The 26,542-nt window shown below is 35.6% G+C and overlaps 1 long non-coding RNA gene across 2 annotated transcripts; it reads right to left on the bottom strand.

Moving 5' to 3' along the window:
- Positions 1–1,796: 1,796 nt before the first annotated feature.
- LOC125865793 (uncharacterized) lies at positions 1,797–7,897 on the bottom strand. 2 transcript variants are annotated; one of them, XR_007446397.1, is made up of 6 exons: positions 7,619–7,897; positions 7,222–7,299; positions 5,977–6,443; positions 5,818–5,886; positions 4,283–4,351; positions 1,797–1,887 (listed from the first exon to the last, which is right to left on the bottom strand). It is a non-coding gene; the product is annotated as an uncharacterized LOC125865793 (long non-coding RNA). The 2 variants fall into 2 exon arrangements; XR_007446398.1 differs by lacking the exon at positions 5,977–6,443.
- Between the last annotated feature and the right edge of the window lie 18,645 nt (positions 7,898–26,542).

Raw genomic sequence — 26,542 nt, 5'->3', positions numbered from 1 at the left:
TTATGGGTATTGTTAATTACTAGTTTAAATCCTATATTGAAGTGGGTTTAATTTAATGGTTTAATTTATGAATTGTAGTTGCAAATGCAATTTTAATCTTGTATTCTTAGCTTGCTCGAGAGAGAAGTTTTGGGGATAAAGCTTTCGATTAATGGTTTGTAGGTATTGGGTTAATATGGGTTCAGCTCGAGAGAGTGACTTCTAAACCCAATCCTACCCATCTAGCTTAAGAGAGTGAATGAATTAAGGTTTGGGTTGTTCTTAATTGCTATGCTAGTTAATGTTTGAAAGAAATCGCTTGAAGCAGAATAGTTGTTCGAGAGAAAGCTATTTGACTCATAGTCTGGCCTACTGATTAGGGTTCCAATTGGGGATGAAACCAATTGAAATCAAATGGGGAATGAAACAACACAAAAGTAAGATAGATGAGAAATAAGAGATGAGAAGAGAAGAAAGAAAGGCAATTGAATAAACAATCAACCAAGGAAGAAGAAAAACTTGAATTCGAAAAGAAACAACTCAAATTGAAAACCACAAATGAGCAATCTCAAGTGAAATCAAGGTTAAAGAAGGCAAATTTCACTATATGGGTAATTACAATTACCCATATAGTGAAATTTGCCTATAATTGATCACATCCCGAGAATTCCTCTGTGTATTGTTATTTCAGTTTTGTGAGACTATTTTGTAGTTAATCATTGCAAACAAAGCTCCCCCATCTGACATTCGTGTCAACCCTTTTAATTTATTTCATGTCTTTTTCGATAATATTTATTCTGATAGCTAGGTAGATCACATTTGTACTTCTTGATTGAATTTGAACACGTACCACTCCCTGTGGGTTCGACCCCAACTCATTTGTTGGGTTTTATATTGCTTTATGATCGTTTGCACTTAGAATTGGATGAAGTGTATTTGAAACGTTAATTCTATCAAAATGGTGCCGCTCCAGGGAGTGGTGTTGTTTAAAATTCTTTTAGTGAAGTTAAATTGTGATCTTTTTGGTTGTAGTTGAATCTACTTCTTTTAGTTTTTGGTTTTGTGTTGCTTGTGTTAAATAGAGGAGGAGATGAGCATAAATGGGAGTAATGATAGCCAAGTGGGCCACTAAGATGATATTGGGAACCTCAATGATGTTAATGACCTAAACATACAACGACATTTTCTAAATGTCGTATCACGGGGTTTAAATGTCACAAATTTGTTTATCGACATTTCTTTTACATTTTCACCAAATGTCGTAAATTCTATATATATATTTTTTCTCAAGACACAAATACTTATACACAATTCGTGCATTCAAAACTATCCTCTTTATAACCAATATTTTATGTAAAGCAAATGTTTTCTAATATTATAACCAAAGAACAAATACCACTGTAATAAGTGTACAGTAAAAGTTAAACAATATCAAAACAAATGATCTGTTCTATCTCAAGTAAAAATGAGATCTAACTTATTACAATGATTTCGAAAAAATCAACTAATTAACTCCTAATTAAAATGGAATTAAAGTCACTAATAAAATCTGCAATAAAGCTTTATGATCAATCCAAAAGTTGAGCATTTTGAAGTTGATTCTTGACCTCAGTTTCCTTAAAAATTATGCACAAGAAATTCACATAAAAAAAATTATAACTATATAATAATAGATATTAGATCCTCATTAACTAGAAAAAATTGAGTTACAAAAAATAACGAATTGAACTTTTCTAAAAACAAACATATTGAGGAATTGATGAAAAAGAGTAACTATATAGATGATAATTTCCTCCCTTTGAAAAAACAAAGGAAACAGGTTTGATGATTTGTAGTTTTTTTCAAACTTTCCCACTTCTTTTTATTTTTTTCAACTACGCTAGTTCCAATCTTCTTGATCATGTTAGCCTGAGAAAAACGATTAACTTGATTATTTTGATACTTTACGAAATTTAAAATTAACATTTCATTGAATACATAAGTGTGCCAATGTTTCCGGAATAATCAATTGTTGGGTGTTGGAGTGGAGACAAATGGTCGAGGAAGAAAAGAAGGTTGCGTTTAATAATTATGAACGAGAAAATCTACGTATAAGGAACTTGAGCAATCTGGACAAATAGATGAACATGAAGATTACTACCAAAACATTGTTATGAATAACGCAGAGGTCAAAACCAAAATTAATAACAAGGTGGAAGGCAACTAATATGCAGGACAAAATGAGGACAAACATAATAAGAGTTATACCAATCCTATTTGTAAAGATCTTAGCATGAGCAAACTTCAAGAAGTCCACAAATCAAAAAAGGGCCTGCTAAGGCTAGGAAAAGTAACAAGAAAAACATACCTAGGCTTCAGATAAAAGAGCTATTCAAACCAACTTTATTTATGTATATATTTATGAGATTTTACTAATTAATTTCCAATCCATATAGAAGTAAAACAATACAAATATACCCACTGATTAATTTATAACCAACCACACTATATAGCTCACACACATTACAATATATATAATTATAAGAGTAAACAAATAGCTAGAAATTGCTATAACCAGAAGTTGTAAAAAGAGGAGGGAACTGGAAACCAAAGATAATTGTGACACAAAAAGGAAAAAAAGGAAAATGGAAAGAACAAAGGAACAATCAACAATAAAAAAGAATTAGTTCATCAAGAAAAGAAGAACAAGAATAAAAAAGTGTGACAAGAAGGAAAAGATGAAAAAATGGCAAAAGTTCTCTAGAAAAATATTCCCCTCCTCACAAAGGAGGGAGATTAAATTAGTTTTTCTCACTCTTATGTTTCCATGATTAGAGCAGTTTTTTGGAATATTAGAGGATGAAATCAAATAAAGCTACTCAAAGACTCAAAAAATTGATTAATACAAACAACACTAACTTGGTTTCAATCCTTGAACCTTTTGTGTCCTTGACTAAGATCAATGGTTATATGAAGTATTTAGGATTTCAACATAGTATTTCCAATGATAATGGTAAGATATGATTCTTATTCACCGAAAATTCAGACTTAGCTTCTATTATATACAACAGTGAACAACCGGTTACTATAAAGATACACTACGGGGTTGTCAATATTGATCTTTTTATTCCTGTTGTTAATGACAAATGCATGGCTACGTACTAACAGGAGAGATTTATGGACTAGCTTAAAAAATGTTTATCAGCATTTATACGGTCCTTGGTGTAATGGAGCGACTAAAATATAATTCTTGACACTACTGAAAAATTGGGAGGTAGACAACACAGAATGCACACGAGTTAGTTGTGAAGTCACGAATCTTGGACAATTGGGACCTAAATTCACATGGTGCAACAATAGAAGACAAAACAAAAGAATATGAAAAAGGTTTGATTGAGTATTTTCTAATGACCAATAGACTCAATTGTTTCAGAGCAATGATATTAGACATTTGGAGAGAATTGATTTAGATCACAGACCTGTCTTAATCAGTTGTTTTCATTATAATCATGGTATTTAATACTTCAAGTTCGTAGATTTTTGGACTAAGCAAATTTATTTTCATGGCTTTGGTAGAAGAAGTTCAAGTTGTTATATCAAAGGCAATTCAATGTGGGTTCTACAATAAAAATTCAAGATTCTGAGCATGAAACTTTGATTGTGGTCCAGAGAAGTTATTTGGAATGTGATCAGCATGTAAGTAAACGGGAAAGAAAAATGTTGAAACTGAAAGAACTGAACTTGGCTGACAACAAAAACCAAAGTAGAGAAAATCTTCTCTGAAGTCAGGCAGAATATACGAGATGCATGGTTGGATATTCAACAAACACTATTGCAGAAAGCACATATCAAATGGGCCGAGGAAGGAGACAATAACACCCAATACTTTCACAACATTATCAGAGAATAAAAAAGGAGGCCACAACTACATAGGATCAAAAACCACAATGGTGGATGTGTATAGGGAAGTGATAACATCACCAAAGCAGCCATACATCACTTAGAACATATCTTCAATCTACCACACCAGTTCACAGATCATGCTATTCTAAACATCATCCTGACTTGTATGAATCAGGAGGACAACATTAAGCTTACTAAGGGTTTTTTTATTGAGGAAATTAAAGAAGCAATTATAAATATGAGTGCATGTAGTGCAACTGGACCAGATGGTTATAATGGGTACATGATGTGTGATTAACAGTTAATCGATTAATCCAAAATTAAAAAAGAAAGAAAAATCAATTGATTCCACGATCATATAAACTTTAGGATCTAAGCAAATTAAAATAAAATTCGAAACTTGAATGAAATTTTCTCGAACCTTTTTTGTGTGAACAACTGAAACAGGTGATAATGATTGTTGACAATCATCGAATGAGTTATCAGGAACCTATTGCAAAAGAGGAAAACTATTATAATCAAGAGAAACTAAGCAATCATCTAAAAAAGTACTTTTTTGTGAACAAAACAATTATTTCACCTGCTTTGATTTTAAATTTGCATCAACAATAATACCCAAAGACTCTATAACCAGAAGCAGTAAAAAGAGGAGGGAACTCCAAACCAGAGATAATAGTGATGAGAAAAAGAGAAAAATGGAGAATGAGGGAAATGGGAAGAACAAAGGAACAATCAACAATAAAAAAGAATCAATTCAACAGGGATTTGCTATACAAAATTAAGGAAGATCTACTCAAGGTAACAATGATAATATTCAAAAGGAACAAGATCAAAAGAGATGGAAAGCAACAAAAATCAAATTGATATTGAAGAGCAAGAAATTGAAGCATAAGAAGCTCCAACACTTGCAATATAGTTCAAGAATCTAACAACATTCAGAGATGATAAACGACATATCCCCCCAACAGTTAATAGTAATACTAGAAAGAACAACTAAAATAACAAAACACTAGATAACGCCAAGGGTCAAAGCAAACAGAATCAACAAAAACATAAGCAAAACGAAAATCACTCAGATATGGGTAAATTAATAGTCCAAGATGATGAAGTGCAACTGATTACTATAGCTCATGGAGGTGAATACTATGAAACCTCTAGCAATATTCCAGCAAGATAAAGGTTATCCCTCTACTTGATTTGGTGATTGATCTTAATATAAAACCAATCAAAAAATTCCACACAACATCAAGGTATGCCTGAACAGAGAATTGAAATGTCAAGCCCTAATGGAAAATTGTGATTGCCTGAACGTTTGTGAGTAAGGGTCATACTCTTGACGGGGTTCTAAATGATAATAATGGTTTCTCTCCAGTTATGAAAAGAAGAGCAAGGATCAAAAAGTGTGATAAGAAGGAAAAAGATGAAAAAATAGAAAGAGTTGTCTAGAAAAACATTCCCCTCCTCACAAAGGACGGAGATCAAATTAGTTTTTCCCAATCTTATGTTTCCTCGTAGAGCAATTTTTTGGAATATTAGGGGATGAAATAAAAGAAATCTACTTAAAAAACTCAAAAAATTGATTACTAAAAACAACATTTACTTGGTTGCAATCCTTGAACCTTTTGTGGTTATATTAAGTATTTGAGATTTCGACATAGTATTTCCAAAGATAATGGTAAGATATGGTTCTTATGGACCGACAATTATCAGACTTCTATTATAGACAACAGTGAACAATAATAGCTTACTATAAAGATACACTACGGGGCTGCCAATATTGTTCTTTTTATACCTGCTGTTTATGCCAAATTCATGGCTACATACAGTGATTACTAGTTGGTCGGTTAATCCAAAATTAAAACAGAAAGGAGGATCAGTTGATCCCATGATCATATAAATGTAAGGATTTAAGAAAATTAAAATAAAATAAAAAACTTGAATGAAATTTTCTCTAACCTTTTTTGTTTGAACAACTGGAGCATGTGATAATGATTGTTGACAATCTTCAAGTGAGTTATCAGGAACCTATTGCAAAAGAGAAACACTATTTTAATTAAGAGCAACTAAGCTATCATAAAAAAGTACTTTTTTTTGTAAACAACACAATTATTTCACCTGCTTTGATTTTAAATTTGCATCAAGATTAATACCCAAAGACTCTATATATGCTTGTATTCCTTCTTCACTTTATCAGCTATAATTTCTTCCATATCCCTTTTTGCTTCCGATAATTTTTTCTCCATCGCTTCCTTATCCTCTTTTGCTTCCTCTTTCGCTTCTAAAAACTTCTCATCCATCTCTTCCATCTCTATTTTTGCTTCAGATATCTTTTCGATCATCTCAATTTTCATAGCTAAGGTAGCTTTTTGAACTTCCATCGCAACCCTTGTATCAAAATCTCTTTTTTCAGCTTGAGATCATTTATATACGGGGCCATAAACTAAGCTAGGAGATGCTCCTTTTCCTAAAGTTCGGACAATTCCATGAGCGTCTGATCCCATTACTTGTGAGTACACATCATTAGGAGCACATCCAGAGACATTTAAATCAGGATACACCTCAGCAAGATCATCCATTTGTTTCTTTTTGAAAGAAAGGTAAAGTAATGAAAAGTTAAAAAAAATTGTAATAGAATGAAAGTACCTATATATTTATAAAGAGTAAGAATATACCATAACTTCACCAGCTATATCATTTACTGCTTGTTTATTCGCTCATTCTTTTTTGTCATCTGTTTGAATAGTAAGAGTTTGCCATTAAATATTCGTGATAAATATTATTTAATATATTAAATATTTGGCTAAAGTTGCACATATTTTTAATGTTTTGGCTAATGAAGCTGCACTTTTCACTTCTAAAGTTTCACTTTACTCCAAAATTAAAATAAAAACATATCAGCCCATATAATACATGTTTTCCGCACACTTAACTAAAGAATAAGAAGATATTGTTACTTATTACCATATAAAAGTCTATAGTTTCACTTTACTCCAAAATTAGAAAAAACATATGAGACCATATAATACATGTTTTCCGCACACTTGACTAACGAATAAGGAGACATTATTAATTATAACCATATAATAGTATTCAGATTAAAAAGAATAGAGTATACACCTAAGTAAATTTCAATTTGACAAAATAGATATCAAGCTAACCTTTGATTGATTTTACTATAGATATATTTTAGAATAAAACTGTAAAAAATAAGTATCCAGATTTACACAATTTTTCTTTTGAGTAGTATAAAAGAAGAACTTTGTAAATACTTGCAGAACGAAAAAAATATTTCTGGAGTTTCTTACCCAACAAAACCTTAGATCTCCATACTATTAAAGAAAACAAAAAACAAATAATAACCTGTAAAGTTCACACAAAGAGTCCTGAAATCTACATCAATGTTGTTCGGCTACTGTTGTTTTCTTTGTAATCTTCAAACTGCAAATCAATAGTAAAATTTCAACAAATAAATATAATGTATGAAGGCTATTCATGTGAAATTACATAATATTTAAAAATTATATAAGAAGTACTTCAAACTCCAAATCTATTTCAAAGCACAAATTTTTGTAAGAATCTCTCTAAAGAACTTCAAGTAATATACTCGCCTCAAGAACATCCGAAAGAGTTTTGAAGAAAATAATAAAATTTTCGGTTGTTTGAAATTTATATTGATAAAAAGAGGTGCAATTTTCGGAATTGGAAGAAGGAAGCCCTAAGATCAGAATTAAAAGGAGGGAAGTGTCGAAAAATTTACCTCCAATTTGTTTTTTCCTCCGTATATGAAAAAAATCCATATTTATCGGTTGAAATCTGCAGTTTTCCATATCTTTTTATGACTTTAATTTGTGGAGAGAAAATTGTAAAATTGAAAAGACTTGACCAATTTTAACAAAGATGGGACTGAGTTTGAGAAAAGGACTCAAATTGAGAGGACTCAACATCTAAATTTGTTGTTTGATTTGAAAATTTGTTGAATCTAGCTCTCTCTCGTATGGGTCTTGTGTAGGGATTTTGCTAATTGATTGGTTTTGCACTTCTCCTGTTTCAAAAGTCAAATGGGTCTAGTATAGGGATTTTACTATTTGAGAATAATTTTTTTATAAATGTAATTCTTGAACAGATTTCAGGCATAAAAAAAAGATGTGACCTTTGGTATCCTATTTTTTAATTTTAGTTCATTATTTTAATTTCTTTTACAAGATTATTCATTTTATTCAGCTCTCTTCTTCATTTTTACTCCTTTACTATTTTAAAAAAATAATAATTTTTATTTTCACTTATGACATATAAAAAAAAATATATTATTATTTTCCTATTTTTATCCTTAATATTAATTCATTATTTTCCGAAATAATTTTAGAAGATCTAAGACTATACATAAATTAATGTGGATATTGTAATATACCGTTCACTTTCTAGTTATAGTCTTTATGCCAATGAACTTGTCCGCGCTTCGCACTGTTATGAAAGACGATAAGATGTCAATTTCTATTTATCAAAACATATGATTGATTTCATAGAGAGAAACGTTTGGTTAGTAGTTAGCTAGCTTCCAGCAAAAGCATAAGTTAGTATATTATTGAATAAAAATACATAAACTTACGACAATAAAAAAATTATATAAAATACAAAATATAGAGAAATCATAAAGAGCACTACAAAAAATAAATAAATAATGCAATATCATTCTTACGATCTTAATCATTAGAAAATAGAAAAAAAATACATAATCAATATACAATCTTCCGATTGAGCTCTTGTCGAGATCCATTCCCACAAGCCAATCACATTCAATAAACTTCATTTATTCTTCAAGTAAAACTAAAGAATGCATAAAATAAGTAAGAAAAACATATCAATTCAAAAGACTAATGTGATCATTTCTAGTTTTCTACAAAGTTTTACAATTTATAGGACTAGCTATAATCTGAATACCAAATAATGTCATGAATATGACTATTAATTATTTAGGGATTAATATAATAAAAATTCATGGGAGTAATGAAACTAAACACCATTAAGTTTTGAATTAAATTGAAGAACATGAATGAATGGTTAATTGACATTTTTATTATTCTACAAATTAAAAAAAAAATAGAGAAGTTGGTGAAATTGTAAGAAAATAATAATAAGAGAATAAGTAGAATTCTTAGCCAAAGATTATAATAAAGATGAAAAACTCAAGAGACTCAAGACATTATTGTGTAGATTTAAGTGTTATTTAAAGCTTATAATGAAAATTTGTAATTGAAATTTCATGGAAAAAAAAAAATATATATAGACATTTTAAGGAAGTAAAAGACCAAAGAAATAAAATATTTTAATACAATAAAATAAATTGTGTACTAAGAATATTAATTTAATATGCTCAAATAAATAAGTTAATGATTAGTGTTATTATATTATTATAAATTATAAATTAAATTATATTATTAAGTGCATAATACATTTTGCTAGTAAAGAGAAATCACAAGAGAACTAAAATAAATACTAATTCAACATCATTAATTCTTATCGATGTTCACTTCCACAAGCCGCAATCACCACCAAATAGTCTTCATTTTATTCTTCAAGTTAAACCAAAAAGATCAACATATTAAGAATTGAAAATATGACAATTGAAAATGCTATTCACGTACTCATTTCAACAAATTGACTTACAATTTATCTATTTATTATAGGATTCAGTAGCATATGCAAGATTTTTTGTAAGCGGTATCGACATTTAAAAAATATATAACTACATTATATTAATAAAAACTACTTATTAAGACTTACTGATAAAACATAGATCAAATAAACTATTATAACTCGCCACAACAAGTTTTTATGAAATTAAGTTCATAAAAAAATTATGAATAAAATTTAAGAAATTCCAACTAGAATGAAAAAAATCAAACATTAAAATGCACTTGATGAGGACCGAAGTCAGGAGATCCTGCACACATGCCATTGTCCCAACCAACAGGTAAAGATCGCTTATCCGTTCATTTGTTATGATTTATTTAATAGTAATCATATTTCGTTTTTTCAGGTTATTTATATATATAAATCACTTTTCTTTTATCTAGTATTATATATATATATGATAATTTCAACTTTCATGTTTGAAAAATAATTACTTAATGATAATACAATTGAAAAAAATATTTTAATTTGATATTGATAATTCAAAGTTTGAAAAAAAATTACTAAAATATGTTTGGCACACTAGATTGAGTAAAAATATATGGAGGGATCCAATTAGATAAAAAAAAATTCACACATACTATTATATCTCTTTTCCAAAAAGTAAATAAAAAAAATATTAACTTAAATTTTCATTTTGAAAATAATTTCATTAAAAATAATAGTGTTAAATATTTTTTATATATATATATATATATATATATATAAATATCAGGAGAAGAAAAAATTAAAAGCAAAAGAAGAAAAGAAAAAAAGAAAGAAAGAAAATATATAAAAAAAATGAAGCTCCTAAAATGTAAAGGGGAAAAAAGACATTGTTTGGGGATTATATATATATATATATATTTATATGTAGCAACTTTTTTCCGACGAAGCCGTGTCTTGTGACACCTTTTGGGCCTTCCTAGATCCGCCTCTATGTCTTTCTCTACATGAAAAGCCCAAGTAAAGTTTCTTTGATTGATTTTTTATCCGAAATTAGAATTTGCAATCAGAAATTCGACCCGATCTGACCTCCTTGAACTTCTTGCTTCAATTTGAATACCCTCCCAAAATCACATATTAACTCACAGTGGATTGAATCCAAAAAATAAAAAATATAGCTTTATAAAGGGGAAATTAAATTAATAGAACAAATCATTCCCATAATTGAAATATGGAAGAGCTGGCCGTAGAGTGACTTGAGTTATATATACAGATAATTTATGTTGCTTCAATTGACATTACACAAGAGGTGAGGGTTCAATTGTCTGAAAAATCTTTTGGGATCTTTCTACTTCTTTAGAATAAAAAGAAAAACTTAATTCTTCTTCTACAACGGATATTGTAAAGAATGTTGAGTTACTATACGTTACCCCATAAGAATTAAACTTTAGTCCCTTTGATAAGAACGATGGTAAAAATGAGATACTTTTAATCATAATGTAAATTTCGTTCAAACATAATCTGGGGGCAAATTTGGTCGACCTTTATCTATATATATAATGATGAATAATTTTTTTGAAAATAACTAGATTTTAAAAATTAAGTGTAAATATTAGTACGTAGCGACTAATAATAGGTTTTAACAATACTTTTCGTCATATGTCATAAAAATCAATGACATTTTTCAAGAAATGACATATTATATTCGATATTGGTATCCAATGTCACTATTTTAGTGACATTTTCACTATATGTCGCTCGAATCAACGACATTTTGCAATAAATGTCTTAATATATTCGACATTTGTATTAAATGTCGCTATTTTAGCAATATTTTGCTAAGTGTCACTATAAAAATGACAGTTTACAACAAATGTCATTATTTTAATGACATTTTTCGAAACGTCACTAAAATCAATGACATTTTGCAATAAATGTCACAATATATTTGACATTTATGTTAGATGTCACTATTTTAGCGATATTTTTGCTAAATGTCGCTAAAATCAACGACATTTTGCAACAAATGTCATAATATATTCGACATTTGTATTTAATGTCACAATTTTAGTGATATTTTTTCTAAACATCACTAAAATCAATGACATTTTGTAATAGATGTCATAATATATTCGGCATTTATATCAAATGTCATCGTTTAAATGACATTACCGCTAAATGTCGCAAAAAATGACATTTCGCAATAAATGTCATTATCATTGCAACATTTTTGGACCAAATATCATTATTTTTACGATATTTGATGTCAAATGTCATTGTTTTTACGGCATTTGACATAATATGTCATTGTTTTATGACATTTTATTCTTAAATGTCATAAAATTCTTTATTTTCCGACATTTGTTTCAAATATCGCCAAATTAATGTCGTCGTATGTCTATTTTCTTGTAGTGGGCCTCCGGCGGAAGGAAACGTTGTTTTACACATCACTAGCACAATGCTTTAGCTCTTACAATTGAAGGTATTATTTAGGGGAATGGCCCATGAGGATCCCCATGAGCATATTCAGAACTTCGTGGATGTTTGTGGTCCGTTCTCATTTAAGAACATATCACAAGAATCAGTCTGTCTCAGGTTATTCCCATACTTTTTGATGGGTGAAGCTTCCAAATGGTTATTTGAGTTAACAAGGGACTCCATCACATCTTAGGATAAGCTGATCACAGTGTTCCAAATGTAATTCTTCCCCCATCGAAGATGATGATACTTAGAGATAGCATCCAAGGTTTTAAACGCTTTGAAGGTGAGCCAATCCATGAGACGTGCCTGAGGTTTAAGAAGTTGTTGCTGCAATTCCCAACTCATGGACTTCCAAATAATGTGTTACTGCAATACTTCTATAGGAGCCTCAACTCGGTGAACAAAGGAGTTGCTGATCAACTTGTTCCCGGTGATATAATACAACAACCCTATGAATTAGTGTCTCAACTCCTTGATTGCATGACCAAGATCAATAGGGTATGGCATACTCGTGAAGACCAAGTCTCTCCTCTTAATTTTGGAATGACAAAATAACATATCGAAAAGGATCAAGAGAGAGACCAAAACATGGCTAAAATGATGACCCAGTTGGATATCTTGGCTAAATATATCATGGGTGTTAGTACAAAGAGTGTTAAGGTTGTGGGTGTTGTTGGATTAAACCCCGAGGAAGCACAATTTGAAGCGATGTACAATGAGGAAGTGAACTTCCTAGCTAATCAAGGAGGAGGTTATCGTGCAAACTACCCCAGACCGGGTGGAAATCAAGGTTGGAATAGAAATGAGGGATGGAGAGACCGAGACAAAGATTGGAGTGATCGTAACGCCACTTGGAAGGACAGAGAGGGTGACAAAGATAGGTATATCCCTCTTTATGAGCGTCAAAAGTCCAAGGAATTTGAAGGTGGCAGCACAAAAGACATGCTCTCACGCATTCTCAACAAAGTTGAAGGGTCAGACAAAGTGTTGAAAGAGATGAAAGAGGATGTCTCAACTCTCAATCAGATGATGACCTCTCACTCAGTCTTTATTAAGCAGCTGGAGACCCAAATGGGTCAAATTTCTTTGCAGTTGAATCCAAAACAACAAGGGGGGTTGCCTAGTGACACAATGGCAAACCCCCAAAAATGAAACTTGATTTGGTATCTTCGTCGTGCCACAACGTTAACTAAGGCGCTTCATGGGAGGCACCTCAAGTTCTTAATGCTTTAGTTTTTGATTTTGAATAATGGGTGTTGATTGTGCAGGTTGAAAGGTGAAAAATGTTGGAAAATGGGTAGTTTGGCGAGCAAAAAGTCCATTCGGTGACCTGCCGAATAGGTCGGTGAGCCCTGACTTGGATCGCCGTTGGAACCACCAAGCTTGAAGGGGGGCTCTGTAAAACTCGGCGGACTAAACGTTTAATGGGCGACTCGCCGAACAGGTCGGCGAGCCCGACTTTGTCCACCATTTGAACCCTCAAATTTGCTGGAGGTCCTGTAAACTCGGTGAGGTAAAGTACCACTCGACGCATTACTGAGTGGGTCGGCGAGCACGACTTACTCCGCCGATGGTGCCACAAACTGAAAAGTTTTAAAGGCCAAACTGTTTAAAATTTCAAAATCCATCAATTTGTCTCATTTCTTACTCTTGTACATTCTCATCCGCACTTTAAATCTTGCATATTTTTTTTCCCCGCATTTTTGTGATCTCGTGCTCAGAATTGAAAATATTTGCCGCCTAGCTATTCAAACTTGAAAATTTGGCATTCAGGTTGGTTTTTCGAACCCTGCACTTTAATTTTATGGTTGAACTCGAATGCAATAAGTAAATAAGTTGTTGTTTGATGTTTGGTAATTGCTTAAATTATGTGTATTGTGTTGGTTTGCCCCTTTTTATTTGAAATGCGTGCCTAAATGCTTAAAAATGACTGATTCCTCTGTCTTGTTTGTTAAAATTGGTTTTAATTGTTGGGTTGCGGTTTATTTGTGTTGGGTCTAGTTGGGTGAAGTCTAAGTAACCTGAAATTGTTCCAAATGAAGTAATATGCCCAATGATGGAGCGTTTGACGTCATTCTTAAGGGCAAAAGTCATCAAATTGCCAATTTTGACCAAACCGGGGGAAGTCTGAGTACCCCGAGGGTATGGGTTGTATGGGTCTACCTATAATTGCATGATGTTTGTGTTGATTTTGAATTCGGGGACTGTGAGGATGATTTTGGGAAATGGGGTTGAAAATTGGCACGTTGGGCTGTTTGGCGAGTTGCGTCGAGCTCGTCGAATGGTTTGGTGGTCGCCTAAGTCCCCCTTTGATCAACCTCAATTTCATATTTTGGCTAAGTTGTTTTGTAACTTTCAGTGGGTAGCTTGAGCTCGCCTCGCCGAAAGGTTCTCTTGATCACCCTTTCTGCCCCCCTAACCCTTAAAATGCACTGTGATTTTCGGCGGGATACTCCAAGCTCGCCGATTGGTGTCGGAAATTCACAATGGGCCTGAACATCGCCGAGATGCCTTGATTCTGGAAATTTTTCACGCTGGTACTTTCGGCGAGCCCGATTTGTCTAGCCTAAGTGACTCGATGACTCGCCGACTGGTTTGTCGGTGAGTCTTTCTGCAACTTAATTTCTTTATTTTTTTTGAACTATTTCTAACACTTTTCTATGTATTTTGCATTTATGGATAGAACAAACTTGGATGATAGTGACATGCCACCCCAAAAAAGGGCACGAGGGATTGTGACCAATGAGGAAGCAGGTGCTTCTAATGCAAAAAACAAGAAGTTACCTCCGAAGGGATGTAAGGGCAAGGGCAAGGTGCCCGTAGCTGAGACACCGGAGCATTACTCCAGCAGTGCGGGAGAGTCATTTGATTCTCAGGCTTCATTCTCTCTGAGCATAAGGATGATCAGTTACTACAGGTCCGACGAGCAGAGCTACATTCCAAAGCTCGTCATGATTCGTCTAGGATCTCGGAGCCAACCTCTCCTGTTTCACATTCAATGCCAGGTCTAACAGAGACGGTGGTTCCAGCACCACTAATTCAGGGTCCTCCTCCCCGGTTACTCAACCGATTAAAGGTCGAGGGATTGAGGACCATTTTGGAAGAAAAGCGATTGTCTACTGATGGTGTAGTGGACATACACCCAGTTGTGTGGGATACTCTCCGGTTCCACCATTTTGAGATCTTCACCAGACCCCAGGCCCATATATTCCCACCTGGGTCCGGGAGTTCTACTCTGCCTACGGTGATCTAGTACCTCAGGGGAAGAAGGAGGCTAGTGCCTTCAGTCCAGTAGAGTATGTGATGGTCTGAGGAAGGCATGTTAGATGAAGCAGCGATGATATCAAAGTTGTACTAGATAGCGCTACAAATTTCATGCACGAGTACCAGAGTTTGATTACTACGAAGACTCTGGATGACCTGAAAGGTTGGCTAGCACCCTTGATTTCTGACACCACCCCGAGGTGGATTGAGGCGGAGCGCCTATAGATAAGAAGGATATAAATATGGCGGCGAGATACTAGTTTGGATTTATTAGCAACTCGATCATGCTATCTCAAAACGAATCTATCCTCCACCACCCAAAGGTAGCCTGCCTCGGGAGTATCATAGCTAGAAAGAGCCTCAATTTGGGGCTAATCAGTGAGCAGGAGATGGCCATGAGGGCCAAACAATATCAGACATCCCATCCATTCCCAGTACTCATCACAGAGTTGTGTCGTTGGGCTCGAGTTCCTTGTGATGGAAGAGGGATGTCGAGGTTACTCCCATATCTTCCACCGACATCCGACGCATAGAGGTCAAGTACACATGGGACGAGGCTGATAGGAGGAGAGCAGCTCCGGTGGACACATCCCTAGAGGTTGATATTGAGACATTACCTGTAACACCCCGTATTTTATGTGTACAAGTCCTACACATATGGAACTTAATTTAGCTTGGTGGTATAAGTAATGAGCTTGATTTCCTAGATGAATGGTGACAATAAAGAAGCTATAAGGGTAACTCCCGTACATTGCAATATTGCACGATCGAGTGAAAGTCAAATTTTAGAAGTATTTAAATTCTGGATCGAAGGGCTATATGTAAATCTAAAAGTTAAGGTGATCAAGTGTATATAAGTTTTGAGTTAAACTAAGGAGATTACGCTCGGAAAACGAATAAAAGAATTGAGGTGCTTGTTGGACTTTATAAAGCTAGCAGGTGTGACTTACTTGCTTAGCTCAAATGGGCTAGGTAGATGGGGAAGATTAGTTCATGCATTAGTGGGCTCACTTGAGGCCAAAATTAAATAAAAAGGAAAAGGGAATGGAGATGAGGCCTCACACCAATCTGTCCAAGTCCAAGTACTTGAGCCCAATAAAGACTCAGGCCCAAATTAAGGGTATAATTCTGGCCCATGGCTTAATATTAGAAAGGGGAAAGATTGCAGCCCAAGATAAGTACATAAAGGGCCCATTTAATGTATATATAATTCCAAGCAGATGCATCACTGACTTGGACCGATTTGACAAATTACTGGCTGATATTGAAACTTCAGAGGTGGGGAAAAGTAAGACCTTTATAATCCCCAAGTTGCTGGCCATTTCCTCACTTTTAAGAATAAATAAAAATCAGATTTCTCTCTAAGCTTCTCCTTTCTCTTTCAAAGCATAGCAACAGCCACAAGTTTCCTAGGGTTCTTGGATAAACCTAAGCCCTTGCAAGGTAAGATAAGTGGAATTACTAATGGATTTAGCCTAATTCTCTCATGGAATGCTAGATAAACATGTTAATTAGTTAAGAACAAGCAGAGGACTGAATATGTCAAAAGTTTAATTGCTCACTTTCCTTTGTTATTGATAGGCTTTTCTCTTTTTCTTTGGCCTATGTGAAGGGAAGCTTAAGTTATTGAAGAGTTAAAATTAAAAGAAAAACGAGTTATAAGAATTAAGGTAAAGTGACTGCCCTATCTTTGTCTTCCTTAAACACGAGTCTAAATATGATATCTTAAGTGTATTGTTGATAAGAACTCGTGGGATGATGATGGGAAACTATGGTTTCACGTCCTCTATTGTATGTTGGATTATTAGGACTGTTTTTGGGACAGGTTGATGTATAAACATATTAGGGACAACTTGGTTGATATCTGGAAAGGGTGTAAATTGCTGATATTGAAATAACTGTGTATTGTACAAATGTAATAAAAGAAGGTGGGGATTGAAAGAACAACCTTAGTTTGGTAATTACGGGTTTGCTGCCCGAGCATTATTGTTGAGTGAGATTGGACTGCCTAAGCATGTTTAGTAACTACGAATACAAGTTTATCACCTACTCTATTGTAGATAAGTATTTGAAAAGAAAGGAAGGTACTTCAAGGTAACTATAAGGTGGTACAACAAGGTATGTAAAGCTTTTCGATTTCCTACTAATTGGCATGAAATCTAGACTCGTCCTCGACACATAGAGGCAGCCTACCAGCTCCAACATGACTTATGACCTTGTTCTCACTCTTTAACATGTCTGCACATTCCAATACATGTTCATTGTCAATTTTTTACATATACATTGAATACCCTGCATGAGTTTTCCTTCTAACGAAATAAGGTCCATATGTTATTTCAGCTCCTATGAATTTCACTAATTGTGTAACTACTCTCTACTTTGTTGTTCTTACATTATATGATTATTACATGTCACTTGTTGACTACATAGTCCCACAACTAAAAAATGCTATGACCACCAAAAGAATCATCTCAAATGCTAATGGAAAGATATTAAATGAATCGGCTTATTGATGGGTGGTATCCCAGGGGTGGAAGAATCACCTAGCATGGGTCGATCCCAATATGACGGGTGGTATCCCAGGGGTTAAAGGAAAGCCTAGCATGGGTTGATCCCGATTTATATGTCTACCACTGATCAGCTGGTCATTTGTATTATATGCTATGTAGAGTGTAAAGTAAAAAATGAAGTAAAGAAAAGAATGTAAAGTACCTGATTCCATAATATGAGAAAATGTGGTCTTGTATTCTTACAGTGGTATACGATTTCATTTGAGTTCTTATTTCAGATACAATACTTTATGCCTTACATACTCAGTACATTCTCCCGTGTTGACGTCTATCTCGGGGGACTTGCAATTCATGCTGCAGGTACAAGAGCTAGTAAACCTCCCAGTAGGAGAATAGGACATCCAACGGCTATTGGTGAGCTCCAGGTTGATTCGGGGCTTTTCGAGTCTATAACATGAATTTTGGTATTTTATATTAGATGAGTGTAAGGCGGGGCTTGTCCCGACCTTAACCCCATAATGTTTTATCATTTAGAGGCTTTGTAGACCTATGTATAGTGAAGTGTGGTTGTGCCTCGTGTCTTAGACATCATGGTCCCAACGACCTAGTCATGTGCACTTTATTTTGATTTGTTAATACTGTCTACTTTCATTAAAACATGTTATCCACTATGGTAGCACCTTTAAAAGTTCATAGATAGAGCATGATTATAGGTTAGTCCTCCCGGGCCTTCTCGGCAATGGGTGCCGGTCCGACTTAATGGGATTTTGGGCGTGACAAAAGTGGTATCAGAGCAGGTCATCCTAGGGAGTCTACAAAGCCATGTGTATGTAGAGTCTTTCTTATGGATGTGTTGTGCAACACATTTATAAGTAGGAGGCAACGTGGCATTTAGGAGTTGTCTCTTTCTTTTCATTCTTTAGATCGTACCATAGCACCAAATGTTGTAGGTGGACCATACTTAACCTCTTAATTGTTTTGATGTAGTACAAATGCCGCAGAAAAGGAAATGTAAAAGCAAAGGAAAGCAAGTAGAAGTGGCGGCTGGAGAGGCCAACCAGACTACCCCAGGTGAGTCCCAAGATGAGTCTCCATTACAAACATTCCCAACTCCTCCACTTCCTGAAGAGTTGAGAAGGGATGGAGTTCCCCCAGAACCACCTACAGATGCTACTGTGCAAGATTTGAGGAATGCGGTTCAATTATTGACTCGTATAGTGACTGGCCAATGTCAAAGGCAAGAAGGCCCAGTTAAGGGTATTGGTGGTGCAGATAGGGAAGCTACCACGCGGATACGTGATTTCCTTAATTTGGACCCTCCATCATTCACCGGGTCAGATCCTAATGAAGATCTGCAAGACTTTATTGATCAAATCCAACGAACTTTGGATGTTATGCACGTGAGTGGTAAAGAAGCTGTTGAGCTAGCAACATATAGATTAAAGGGTGTGGCTATATTATAGTATGAAACTTGGAAGCAATCTAAGAGTACATATGCACCTCCAGCATTTAAAAAGGTGTTTCTTGATCATTATTTACCATTGGAGATTCGAGAGGCCCGCGCAGATCAGTTCTTAAATCTTCACCAAGGGGGTATAAGCGTGAGAGAGTACAGTCTCTAATTTAATTCCTTGTCCAGGTATGCTCCCAATGTAGTTACTACTATGGAGGATAGAGTTCATCGATATATGGATAGATTGGATTTGTATCTGGTTAGAGATTGTACTATTGCTTCTTTAAATAAAGACATGGATATAGCAAGGATGCAAGCTTTTGCACATAAATATGAGGATCAAAAGCAGAGAAGAAGGGCACAAGAGACAGAAAAGGGGCAGTCCAAGAGGGCTAGGTCTATCGGGCAGTTTACACCACCTCAAGGTGAGTTTAAGCCTCGGTTTTCTAATGGACCAGCTAGGCTGTCATTTCCCTACTCTACAACTAGCGCTTCACCCCAATTTCAAAGGCTGAGAGGCAATCAGTTTAGGCAAAAGAGTGAGAGCCACGGTTCACGAACAACAGGCTATCCAGAGCAGGGCAGTACAAGCCAATCAATGCCTCTTAGGCAGCCTTGTAAACAATGTGGGAGGATTCATCTAGGTATATGTCGTATTTGGAACAGATGCCTGTAATTGGTGTGGTATGCCAGGGCACCTAATGAGAGATTGCCCTAAAAGGCGCATGGGTGATATAGCACAACCTACTGGATCAGCTGTTGCATCGTCATCATCGGTGCCTCCTTTAGGTAGAGGTCTACAGGTTCCTACAGGTCGTGGTAGAGGTGTTAGAGGAGCAGCTAGTTCTAGCAGATTCCAAAATCGCACATATGCTCTAGGGAGTCGACAGAACTTGGAGGCTTCACCTGACGTAGTAACAGGTACATTGTTCATCTTTTCACATAATGTATATACGTTAATTGATCCTGGTTCCACACTATCGTATATCACTCCACTAGTTGTTGGGAAGCTTAAAATAACACCAAAATTATTGAATAAACCATTTGAAGTATCTACACCAACCGGCGAGCCTATTATAGCAAGAAGGGTCTATCATAACTGCATAGTAACTGTTTGTGATTGTGATACATTGGCTGACCTAATGGAACTAGAAATGGTTGAATTTGATGTTATAATGGGTATGGATTGGTTGGCTTCTTGTTATGCCACGGTGGATTGCCGAACTAAGAGAGTGCACTTTCACTTTCCAAACGAGGCAGTCCTTGGATGGTAAGGCAATGTTGCAGCGCTAAGGGGTAAGTTTATTTCTTATTTGAAGGCGAGGAAGATGATGTCAAAAGGGTATATTTGTCATCTAGTTAGAGTGAGAGATGTGGAGGCAGAACCACCGACTCTTCAATCTGTTCCGGTAGTAAATGAAATTATTGATGTGTTTCCTGAAGAGCTTCCAGGTTTACCCCCAGAACGAGAAGTAGAGTTTGGTATCGATTTAATTCCAGGCACTCAACCTATCTTTATTCCTCCGTATAGAATGGCCCCGACATAATTACGTGAATTAAAGGAACAATTAAAGGACTTGTTAGAAAAGGGGTTTATAAGGCCTAGTGTGTCCCCATGGGGTGCACCAGTATTATTTGTACGTAAGAAGGACGGCACGTTGAGAATGTGTATTGACTACCGACAATTGAATAAAGTCACAATTAAGAATAAATATCCACTCCCCAGAATTGATGATTTGTTAGATCAGTTACAAGGTGCCAAATGCTTTTCAAAAATTGACTTGAGATCAGGTTATCACCAAGTGAGGGTGAAGGAGAAGGATATACCCAAGATAGCTTTTCGAACACGGTATGGTCATTTTGAATTTCTAGTTATGTCATTTGGGCTAACAAATGCACCGGTAATTTTTATGGATTTGATGAATAGGGTGTTCAAGCCATTCTTGGATGTATTTGTGATAGTATTTATAAATGATATCTTGGTGTATTCTAGATTAGAAGAGGACCATGCAAATCACTTACAACAGGTATTACAAATTCTTCGTGATCGGCGGTTGTATGCCAAGTTCTCCAAATGTGATTTTGGTTAAAATCAGTGGCGTTCTTGGGTCATATTGTATCTGATGAAGGAATAAGGGTTGATTCACAAAAGATAGAGGCCGTGAAAGATTGGCCAAGACCAACAACACCCACAGAGGTTCGTAGCTTCCTAGGGTTGGCAGGTTATTATAGAAGGTTCGTTGAAGGATTTTCTTCTATTTCTGCACCTTTAACTAAGCTAACACACAAGGCAGCTAAGTTTCAGTGGAATGATACAAGTGAAAGAAGCTTACAAGAGTTGAAAAGTAGGCTAACTTCCGCACCTGTATTAGTACTTCCGGAAGGCAAAGAGGGGTATGCAGTATATTGTGATTCTTCAGGGGTTGGTTTAGGATGTGTACTCATGCAGCATGGTAGAGTAATAGCTTATGCCTCAAGACAACTGCGGCCACATGAGAGAAACTACCCAACACATGATCTTGAACTAGCAGCGGTTGTATTTGCTTTAAAGATATGGCACCACTATTTATATGGGGTTCACGTTGACATATATACATACCATAAAAGTTTGCAATACATCTCCAAGCAGAAGGATCTCAATTTGAGGCAGCGAAGATGGTTAGAGCTAATAAAAGATTATGACGTTGATATACTATACCATCCAGGGAAAGCAAACGTAGTAGCCGATGCTCTCAGTCGCAAGACAATATCAAGTATTAATGAGCAAACATTGGAAAAAGAAGGGATGGCGAAGGATCTACGTCAACTAGCTAGTTTGGGAGTTCGTCTTCTTGAAACCCCAAAAGAAGGGATTGTAGTGCATAATGCAGCAGAATCTTTATTAGTAGTTGAGGTGAAAGAGAAACAATTCAAAGATCCTACTCTACAACGACTTAAGGAGAAGGTAAATCAAGGTACGATAAAGGAGTTTGAGCTTACACAAGATGGAGTACTTTGTTGTCAAAACATATTGTGTGTACCTAATGTTAATGGGCTAAGAAGGAGGATAATCACAGAAGCACATCATTCAAGATATTCCATCTATCCGGGATCAACTAAAATGTACCATGACTTGAAAGGAGTGTATTGGTGGGGGGACATGAAGAAGGACATTGTAGAATTTGTGGCTCAATGTCTAAACTGCCAGCGAGTCAAAGTAGAGCATCGAAAGCCGGGAGGTTATATGCTGTGTATGGAGCTTCCAACTTGGAAGTAGGACATGATCAACATAGATTTTGTCACTGGTTTGCCTCGCTCGTTTCGTAAGTTTGAATCCATTTGGGTAATAGTTGATAGACTCACCAAGTCAGCACATTTCTTGCCAGTTAAGACTGATTATATAGTTGAAGAGTATGCAAAGTTATATATTAAAGAGATAGTTCGGCTACACGGGGTTCCAATCTCTATTATATCTGATCGAGGAGCTCAATTCACTGCAAAGTTTTGGAAATCATTCCAAAAGAGTTTGGGAACACAAGTGAATTTAAGTACAACCATCCACCCTCAAACGGATGGTCAAGCAGAACGCACAATCCAAACACTTGAGGATATGCTTCGAGCTTGTGTCTTAGACTTCAAAGGTATTTGGGATGATCATTTGCCACTTCTTGAGTTTGCCTACAATAATAGTTATCATTCTAGTATCAAAATGGCACGTTATGAAGCTTTATATGGAAGGAGATGCAGATCACCAATTGGCTGGTTTGAAGTAGGCGAAACTGCTTTATTTGGACTAGACCTTGTTCTTCAAGCTATAGAAAAAATTAAGGTGATACAACAACGGCTAGCAACAGCTCAAAGCCGACACAAATCATATGCAGATGTTAGAAGAAGAGGATTAGAGTTTTCTATAGGAGATTGGGTCTTCTTGAAAATATCGCCAATGAAAGGGGTAATGAGATTTGGTAAAAAGGGAAAGTTAAGTCCATGCTACGTAGGGCCTTATAGGATTATTTGAAGAGTTGTCCAAGTTGCATATGAGTTAGAGCTACCTCAGGAGCTTTCAGTAGTTCATCCGGTGTTTCATGTCTCAATGCTTCGAAAATGCGTAGGTGACCCATCCTATATCACTCCTATTGAAGATGTACAAGTTACAAGAGATCTCACCTATGAAGAAGTACCTATTGCTATTCTGGATCGTCAAGTTAAAAATCTAAGTAATTAAGAAATGGCTTCAGTAAAGGTGCTTTGGAGGAACCAACAAGTGGAAGAAGTAACGTGGGAATCTGAGGAAGCGATGAAATCCAGGTACCCTTATTTATTTGAACCTAAAGAGGAAGTCCAAGGTGCAGAATGGGGGCATTAATAGGTACACATGAAAGGGGTATTTCTTATATGGTTAACAATTGATTTAAACTAAGGTGTGAACTTATTTAAGATATCTGATTAAGCTAGCATTCGAGGACGAATGTTTCTAAGGGAGGGAGGATGTAACACCAGGTATTTTACGTGTACAAGTCCTACACATATGGAACTTGATTTAGCTTGGTGGTATAAGTAATGAGCTTGATTTCCTAGATAAATGTTGACAATAAAGAAGCTATAAGGGTAACTCCCGTACATTGCAATATTGCACGATCGAGTGAAAGTCAAATTTTAGAAGTATTTAAATTCTGGATCGAAGGGCTATATGTAAATCTAAAAGTTAAGGTGATCAAGTGTATATAAGTTTTGAGTTAAACTAAGGAGATTACGCTCGGAAAACGAATAAAAGAATTGAGGTGCTTGTTGGACTTTATAAAGCTAGCAGGTGTGACTTACTTGCTTAGCTCAAATGGGATAGGTAGATGGGGAAGATTAGTTCATGCATTAGTGGGCTCACTTGAGGCCAAAATTAAATAAAAAGGAAAAGGGAATGGAGATGAGGCCTCACACCAATCTGTCCAAGTCCAAGTACTTGAGCCCAATAAAGACTCAGGCCCAAATTAAGGGTATAATTCTGGCCCATGGCTTAATATTAGAAAGGGGAAAGATTGCAGCCCAAGATAAGTACATAAAGGGCCCATTTAATGTATATATAATTCCAAGCAGATGCATCACTGACTTGGACCAATTTGACAAATTACTGGCTGATATTGAAACTTCAGAGGTGGGGAAAAGTAAAACCTTTATAATCCCCAAGTTGCTGGCCATTTCCTCACTTTTAAGAATAGATAAAAATCAGATTTCTCTCTAAGCTTCTCCTCTCTCTTTCAAAGCATAGCAGCAACCACAAGTTTCCTAGGGTTCTTGGATAAACCCAAGCCCTTGCAAGGTAAGATAAGTGGAATTACTAATGGATTTAGCTTAATTCTCTCATGGAATGCTAGATAAACATGTTAATTAGTTAAGAACAAGCAGAAGATTGAATCTGTCAAAAGTTTAATTGCTCACTTTCCTTTGTTATAGAGACGCTTTTCTCTTTTTCTTTGGCCTATGTGAAGGGAAGCTCAAGTTAGTGAAGAGTTAAAATTAAAAACGAGTTATAGGAATTAATGTAAAGTGACTGCCATATCTTTCTCTTCCTTAAACACGAGTCTAAGTATGATATTTTAAGTGTATTGTTGATAAGAACTCGTGGGATGATGATGGGAAACTATGGTTTCATGTCCTCTATGGTATGTTGGATTATTAGGACTGTTTTTGGGACAGGTTGATGTATAAACATATTAGGGACAACTTGGTTGATATCTGGAAAGGGTGTAAATTGCTGATATTGAAATATAGCTGTGTAGTGTACAAATACAATAAAATAGAGATTGAAAGAACAACCTTAGTTTGGTAATTATGGGTTTGCTGCCCGAGCATTATTGTTGAGTGAGATTGGACTGCCTAAGCATGTTTAGTAACTATGAATACCAGTTTATCACCTACTCTATTGTAGATAAGTATTTGAAAAGAAAGGAAGGTACTTCAAGGTAACTATAAGGTGGTACAACAAGGTATGTAAGGCTTTTCAATTTCCTACTAATTGGCATGAAATCTAGACTCGTCCTCGACACATAGAGGCAGCCTACCAGCTCCAACATGACTTATGACCTTGTTCTTACTCTTTAACATGTCTGCACGTTCCAATACATGTTCATTGTCAAATCTGTACCTATACATTGAATACCCTGCATGAGTTCTCCTTTTAACTAAATAAGGTCCATATGTTATTTCAGCTTCTATGAATTTCACTAATTGTGTAACTACTCTCTACTTTGTTGTTCTTACATTATATGATTATTACATGTCACTTGTTGACTACATAGTCCCACAACTAAAAAATGCTATGACCACCAAAAGAATCATCTCAAATGCTAATGGAAAGATATTAAATGAATATGCTTATTGATGGGTGGTATCCCAGAGGTGGAAGAATCTCCTAGGATAGGTTGATCCCAATATTACGGGTGGTATCCCAGGGGTTAAAAGAAAGCCTAGCATGGGTTGATCCCTATTTATATGTCTACCACTGATCACCTGGTCATTTGTATTATATGTTGTGCAGAGTGTAAAGTAAAGAAATATAAAGTAAAGAAAAGAATGTAAAGTACCTGATTCCATAATATGAGAAAAGGTGGTCTTGTATTCTTACGTTGGTATATGATTTCATTTGAGTTCTTATTTCACATACAGTACTTTATGCCTTACATATTCAGTACATTCTCCCGTACTGACGTCTCTCTCGGGGGACTTGCAATTCATGCTGCAGGTACAGGAGCTAGTAGACCTCCCTAATAGGAAAACAGGACATCCAATGGCTATTGGCGAGCTCCAGGTTGATTCGGGCTTTCCGTGTCTATAGCAAGTATTTTTGAATTGTATAGTAGCTGAGTGTAAGGCGGGGCCTGTCTCGACCTTAACCCCATAATGTTTTATCATTTACAGGCTTTGTAGTCTATATATAGTGAAGTGTGGTTGTGCCTCGTGTCTTAGACATCATGGTCCTAACGGCCAAGTCATGTGCACTTTCTTTTGGCTTGTTAATACTATCTACTTTCATGAAAACATGTTATCCACTATGGAAACACCTTTAAGTGTTCATAGATAGAGCATGATTACAGGTTGGTCCTCCCGAGCCTTCTCGGCAACGGGTGTCGGTCCGCCTTAATGGGATTTTGGGCGTGACATTACCTGCAAAGACAATATTTCCTACTCCAGCCACTAGGCTTCAGGTATTTCTAACTTTGCCCCTTTTGTGACTCCCAGTTCTTTTGCTCCCCTACCTCCTAGATCTGCTGCTAGCACTGTTGCATCCCGACCTCCGCTCACCCAGGCCATGGTACTATGGATGGAGCACCTAGCCCATTCTGCTGATGTGCGTGCCTCCAGGCTAGAGGCCGCGGTTCCTAAG

This window comes from Solanum stenotomum, chromosome 5 (assembly GCF_019186545.1).
Source record: "Solanum stenotomum isolate F172 chromosome 5, ASM1918654v1, whole genome shotgun sequence".
Taxonomy (NCBI): Eukaryota; Viridiplantae; Streptophyta; class Magnoliopsida; order Solanales; family Solanaceae; genus Solanum; species Solanum stenotomum.
Note: the sequence above shows the minus strand (reverse complement) of the source record. Positions and strands in the feature narration are given on the sequence as shown.